The sequence below is a fragment of the Euphorbia lathyris genome, chromosome 1 (assembly GCF_963576675.1).
Source record: "Euphorbia lathyris chromosome 1, ddEupLath1.1, whole genome shotgun sequence".
NCBI classification, from domain to species: Eukaryota; Viridiplantae; Streptophyta; class Magnoliopsida; order Malpighiales; family Euphorbiaceae; genus Euphorbia; species Euphorbia lathyris.
In genome coordinates this window covers 62357447-62364837 of record NC_088910.1, presented here as the reverse complement: position 1 = coordinate 62364837, position 7391 = coordinate 62357447, and the positions used below count along the sequence as shown (strand labels likewise).

At 36.4% G+C, this 7391-nt stretch overlaps 1 non-coding gene across 1 annotated transcript; it reads right to left on the bottom strand.

Annotated features, from left to right (window-relative positions):
* Positions 1 to 792: 792 nt before the first annotated feature.
* LOC136216070 (small nucleolar RNA R71) lies at positions 793 to 899 on the bottom strand. The gene has a single exon (XR_010683064.1). It is a non-coding gene; the product is annotated as a small nucleolar RNA R71 (small nucleolar RNA).
* Between the last annotated feature and the right edge of the window lie 6492 nt (positions 900 to 7391).

Below are 7391 nucleotides of genomic sequence, written 5' to 3'. Positions count from 1 at the left end.
ATTGTAAATAAGTTTTGTTAAAAAACATTCCCTGTGGGATTGATATCTTTTATTACTACAAGCGTATACCGTGCACTTGCGGAAATCGCTCAACAAGTTTTTGGCGCCGTTGCCGGGGAATGCCAAAATTTTTGACAAAATTTTAAATTTTTCGTTTTTTATTACAAATCTAGGTTTATTCATACTTATTCAAACTTTTACATTTTATTTATTTTTAATTATTAACATATTTATTTTTCAAATTCTGTTTTGTAGGTAGTTTCGGTTCGTGCGAAATTTCAAGTTCATGCGCAGTTCTCGAAGTTCAGGCACGTCACCAGATCCTATTGACCCAGAAATTGAAAGAACTCTTAAAAAGAACAAGAAAGAAAAGAAAAAGAAAAACAAAACCCCAATAAAAACTAAATTACCGAGCCAGAAGTTATGGCCACACTTATGGATTACGCTAGGCCAGGAGTGGCCGGTGTAACAAACAGTATAGTTAGACCCCAAATTAGTGCAAACCAATTTGAAATTAAGCATGCGTTGCTTAATATGTTGCAAAATAATGTAACGTTTTACGGGTTACCTAACGAAAATCCTAATACCCATTTGACAAATTTCTTAGAAATTTGCGACACTTTTAAAATACCAAATGTGACTACAGAAGCAATCAATCTTCGCCTTTTTCCTTTTACTTTGAAGGATCGAGCCAAAGAGTGGTTAACTTCTATGCCAGCCGCAACATTTGAGACTTGGGAGCAATTAGCCCAATCATTTTTATCAAAATTTTTTCCTTTAGCAAAAACCGCAAGAGTCATTAAAGAGTTAACGTCTTTTTCTCAAAATGATAGTGAAACTCTATATGAGGCTTGGGAACGTTTTAAAGAACTTCAACGTTTATGCCCACACCACCAATTGCCCGCTGAACTTTTAATGCAAACATTTTATAATGGACTAAATCCTACAACTAGAGGTTCATTGGACGCTATGTCTGGAGGGTTATTCATGAAGAAAACATATGTCCAAGCAAGAGAACTTTTGGAGGAGATGGCAATCAACAGCAGTATGTGGCCCGCGGAACGTGGACACCTACCATCAGCGAAACCATCATTCTCAACAACATCATCAGTTAAAGGTATAGTGAACCTTGATCCAGTAGCGATGTTGCAAGCCCAATTTTCTGCCTTATCGCACAAAATTGATAGGTTTATGGCACCGTGTGATTCTAATGGTAAGCCAATCCAAACAGATGTGGATTACGAAGGTATGAGTGAAATTGAACAGGTAAATTTTGTCCAAGGGAAAAACCAAAATAATAACCCTTATTCCAATACATATAATCCTGGATGGAGAAATCATCCTAACTTTAACTGGAGAGATAATAATAATGCTAATACTAATCAAAATCGTACTACCAATTATCAAAATCAATCAAGAGATTCGATTAGCACTTTATCTTCTAAAATCGACAAATTCATTGATGCTATGAGCGGAAAAATAAGTAATCACGACGATGGTTTTAAACGGATCGAGAATAAATTCGATCAGCTTATTAAAAACCAATCATCTAGCATCCATAATTTGGAGATTCAAATTGGACAACTCGCTAAATCAATTCCATAGGGGTGGGCAAAAAAACCGGTCAAACCGGTAACCGAACCGAAAACCGGTAATCCGAACCGAAAAAAGCGGTTAACCGAACCGGTGGTTTTCTTAATGGTTAAAAAAATATATAGGTACCGGTTTCGGTTTCGGTTTCAGGTTAGAGTTTCAAAAACCGCGGTTAACGGTTAACCGAACCGTTTAATAAATATAATTTTTTTTAAAAAAATTAATAAATAATTATATAACATATATTATATAACATAGAATATAAGATTAAAAAAAAGTTTTTAACATAGATTATAACCTATATTAATATAAATATATAACATAAATTATACTTGAATGTAAACTTGATGGATTAATGTTGTAATAAATACTTTGACGAAATATTATTTACATTTCTTTATGTTTAATGGATTGTTTTTTTAGTTCAGTACTTATGTTTGAATTTTGAACTTTTATATAAATTCGTTTCGTTGGAATTTTTGAAATGTGTATTTTAATATTGTTTAAAAATTTAGGTTTGGGTAAAATTTATGGTTAACCGTTGATTTTTGGTTAGCGGGTGAGAATTGGTTAAAAACCGTTAACCGAAAAACCTAACCAAAATTAATGGTTAACCGGTTGTATGGTTAACCGATTGATATGGACCGGTTTCAGTTTGGATGGTTAAAAAACCGTTGATAACGGTTCGGTTAATTTTTTTGCCTAATGGACCGGTTAACCGAACCGTGCCCACCCCTAGCAAAGAGGGAAGTCTTCCAAGCCATACGGAAGAAAATCCGAAAGAGCATGTTAAGGCTATCACTCTTCGTTCAGGGAAAAACTACTTAGGCCCGGAAATGCCCGGAAATTCGACTTTACCTGGAACTGATTTATCGAAGCCCAAAGAGGATACATTAAAACAAAAAGATGCACCAATTGACTCTAGTACAAAAAATTTTGTACCCAAACCACCTTTTCCACATAAAGTCCGCAACAAGGACTATGATAAACAACTTTTAACATTTTTAGACAAACTTAAAAATTTGCATATTAATTTGACGTTTATGGATGCAATTACGCAAATTCCCAATTATGGTAAATTCCTCAAAGATTTAATTTCAAAGAAAATCAGTTGGGAAGGAATTTCATCCATTTCGCTAACTGAAGATTGCAGTTCGATTGTGTCAAGCAATTTGCCCACAAAACTCAAAGATCCCGGATGTTTTACCATTCCATGTAAATTGGGCGATATAGAATTCCCAAGTTGTCTTTGTGATTTAGGAGCAAGCATTAACTTGATGCCATTATCTATTTTTAATAAGTTAAGCTTAGAAGAAGACATCAAACGTACCAATATGGTTTTACAATTAGCGGATCAAACCACTAAAAGACCATACGGTATAATTGAGCATGTTTTAGTTAAAGTTGACAAATTTATTTTTCATACCGATTTCGTTATTTTAGATTTTGCTTATGATGTAAATTGTCCGCTAATCTTTGGTAGACCGTTCATGAACACGGGACGTGCTCTAGTTGATGTGTCGGAAGGGAAAGTAGTTTTACGAATAGGAGATGATAAGATTGAGTTTGATATGAACCAAGCGATGAAATATCCTATGGAAGATTTCGCTTGTATGAAACTTGATTTAATTGAAGAATGTGTAAATGACATTGTTCAAAAAGAAGAAATAATAAAACCTATAATGAGTGAGGAACTAGAAGATAAGGACCCAGAACCTTTGATTCGAGAAGATGGACCAGTTCCGCCTTCAATTGTAGTTCCACCTAAATTAGAACTTAAAGAATTACCAAGTCATTTGAGGTACGCTTTCTTAGGCGAAGGCGATTCTCTACCTATTATTATCTCTAACAAATTAACACAAGTCCAAGAAGAGAAATCGAAAGAAGTTGTTAGAAATAGGATAGGAAGTATGGGTTGGCAAATTTCAGACTTAAAAGGTATTAATCCAAGTATGCATAGAATTCATTTAGAAGAAGATAAGCCACCTAAAGCGGATAGGCAAAGACGCCTAAATCCGAACATGAAAGAAGTAGTAAAAAATGAAATTACTAAACTTCTGGACAATGGAATCATCTACCCTATCTCGGATAGTGAATGAGTTAGTCCAATCCATTGTGTACCTAAAAAGGGAGGCATAACAGTTGTAAGGAATGAAGAAGGTGAATTAATACCTACGCGAACCACCACTGGTTGGAGGGTTTGTATAGATTATAGAAATTTAAATAAAGCAACTAGGAAAGATCATTTTCCTCTTCCTTTCATTGATCAAATGATCGAAAGGATAGCTGGTCATGCTTTCTACTGTTTTCTTGATGGTTATTCCGGATTCTTTCAAATATACATTTACCCGGATGACCAAGATAAAACAACCTTCACATGTCCTTACGGAACATTTGCATATAGAAGAATGCCCTTTGGTCTATGTAACGCACCTGCAACATTTCAACGTTGTATGACTGCAATTTTTAATGATTTCATTGAAGATATCATGGAAGTTTTTATGGACGATTTTTCAGTTTATGGAGATTCTTTTGATTCGTGGCTAGAAAATTTGGATAAAGTTTTGTCTAGGTGTGAAGAAACAAATTTGGTATTAAACCGGGAAAAATATCATTTCATGGTTGACGAAGGAATTGTTTTAGGTCACAAAATATCTGAAAAAGGATTAGAAGTAGATAGAGCAAAAACCTCAGTAATAGAGAAATTACCCCCTCCAACTACTGTTAAGGGAGTAAGATCATTCTTAGGACATGCTGGTTTTTACAGAAGATTTATTAAAAAAAATTCTGTAATTTCCAAACCACTTACTAATTTACTCATGAAAGATTCAACCTTTGATTTTAATGAAGAATGCGTTAAAGCGTTCGAAACATTGAAAACAGCTTTAGTCAGTGCACCTGTTATTGCTAAACCCGATTGGGATCTACCATTTGAAATTATGTGTGATGCAAGTGATTTAGCTATCGGATGTGTTTTAGGTCAAAGGAAAGATAAGAAACTTCATGTCATTTACTATGCAAGTGACACACTGTCTGGTGCACAATTAAACTATACCACAACTGAGAAAGAAATGTTAGCCGTAGTTTTTGCATGTGACAAGTTTAGGTCATATTTATTAGGTTCAAAAGTTATTATTTATACTGATCATGCAGCATTAAGATATTTATTTGCTAAGAAGGATGCAAAACCACGTCTAATTAGATGGGTTTTATTGTTGCAAGAATTTGATAGAGAAATAAAAGACAAAAAGGGAGTTGAAAACCTTGTCGCCGATCATCTATCGAGACTTGAAGATGAAAACGGTCCTATAGGTGAAACTACCGGTATACGAGATGATTTCCCTGATGAACACCTCTATCAAATAAAAAGTGCCATGTCACCATGGTATGCAGATATTGCTAATTATCTTGCAGCCAATATTGTTCCGGAAGGATTAGATTTCCAACAAAAGAAGAAATTTTTCTTCGATATTAAACAATATTTTTGGAAAGATCCCTTTTTGTTTAAGACTTGTGGTGACGGGATAATTAGGAGATGCGTTGGTGAAAATGAATATGAATCCATAATGTCGGAATGCCATTCTAGTTCTTATGGAGGACATAATGGAGTTAACAAGACAGCTGCTAGAATATTTGAAAGCGGTTTCTTTTGGCCTACGATGTTTAAGGACGTCCGTTCATTTATTACTCGTTGTGATAAGTGCCAAAGATCAGGAAATCTAGGAAGGAAAGATGAGATGCCCCTCACAACCATATTAGAAGTTGAAGTCTTCGATATGTGGGGAATAGATTTCATGGGACCTTTTCCCCCTTCCAATGGTAAAACTTACATATTAGTTGCTGTCGATTATGTTTCGAAGTGGGTTGAAGCAATTGCAACCCCGACGAATGATTCTAAAGTTGTCGTTAATTTTCTTGACGATATATTCTGTAGATTTGGTTGTCCAAGAGTTATCGTTAGTGATGGCGGTACTCATTTTATAAACAAGAGTTTTGAAACGCTTATGAAAAATATGGAGTATGCCACCGCGTATCAATGCCGTACCATCCTCAGTCAAATGATCAGGCGGAGATATCAAACAGAGAACTCAAATGGATTCTCGAAAAAACAGTTTCATCTTCTAGAAAAGATTGGTCTTCTAAACTCAATAATGCGCTATGGGCATACCGTACTGCATTTAAAACACCAATAGGAATGACTCCGTACCGCTTAGTGTATGGGAAGGCATGTCATTTGCCAGTCGAATTAGAACACAAAGCCTATTGGGCTATTAGAGAACTAAACTTTGATTTACAACAAGCAGGTAAGAAATGTTTGCTCAATTTGAATGAGTTAGATGAGTTACGTCATCTATCTTACGAAAATGCAAAGATTTATAAAGAAAAAGTGAAAAAATGGCACGATGCCAAAATTAAAGTTAAACACTTTAATGTTGGAAATAAAGTGCTGTTATTTAATTCACGACTTCGTTTATTTCCAGGAAAACTTAAGTCCAGATGGATAGGACCATATTTAGTCGTCAAAACATTCGATTATGGTTCTTTAGAACTGGAAGTTCCTACCGGAGTTCGATTCAAAGTTAATGGTAATCGATGTAAAATCTATTACGAAAATATTTCCCAACTAGGAATTGAGTTCGTAACAAGATTGTCTGACGTATAAATTACTCAGTTTTTCTTACACAGTTTATTTTGTTTTATTGTTTTTATATTTTTTTATTTTATTTTTTTCAAAATGCCATTTTTATGATTAGATGACTTTATGTTATGATTTAAATGCATAAAATATTTCTATTTCATGATTTTAGATTTAATTTTTAGGAAATTAAGATGAATTTGAAGTTTCAGGCAATTCTCTGCCGCGAATTTAGAATTCCCCGCCGAGAATCCTCTTTTTTAGAACAGTCCAAATAGGTTAGGATTTCTCTATTCATACTGAGAATTTTAAATTCTCTACCGTGAATCGGGAGGTAGCTTAGACGCCTGATTTCCGCAAGGAAATCAGCGTGTCGCGATCGCGGCTTTGCCATTCGCGGTCGCGACACGCGTGTTTCCTGCACTATCAAGTCTGCAACACTCTAACCCTTTCGACGAACCTCTTGGCAAACGAAACATTAAGTTTCTTCATTTCCGAAAGGTGAAATTTATACCTTTTCATAATAAAACGATACCTCTTTTCATTTAAACTCTTATAAATTAATCCCAGAGGATTCAAGTTCTGTTACAATTCTTTTCATCTTTGTCAGAACTCTGATTTTCTTCGCAAACACCGTTCTTTACTAAAGTAACACAAACTTTGCACCATGCCTACCAAGAACAAACCATCTAAGCACAATACTGCTGTAGACACCGAGTCGGAGGACCTGTGATGAAAACCTGAAAACAAGACGGTTGAAGCGATTGATTCCGGAAGTTTTGAAAAACAAAAAATATATAAAGAATGATAAGTACATAATAAGGTAGAAAGAGTTATGGCGGGTCGCTGTTGCCAATGGGGTGGCTCGCGAATGCTTAGCGGCATGGTGCGAGCGCTTAGCGGCATCCGACGCGCGGTCGATGACAGTCGGACGCCCACTCGATGGCGCGGGGCGCGCGCTCGACGTCGGTCGAATGCACTCATCCAACCACAAGTGGCGCGCGCTCGACGTCCGAGAGATGCACGGGCCCGGTGGCGCGGAGCGCGCTCTCGTCGGCCACGGGGCGTGTGCGCCCGGCAGCACGGAACGCGCGTTCGACGGCCGCGACGCGTGGGCGCCCGACGGTACGGAATGCACGCTCGACGGCGCGAGACGCGCCCC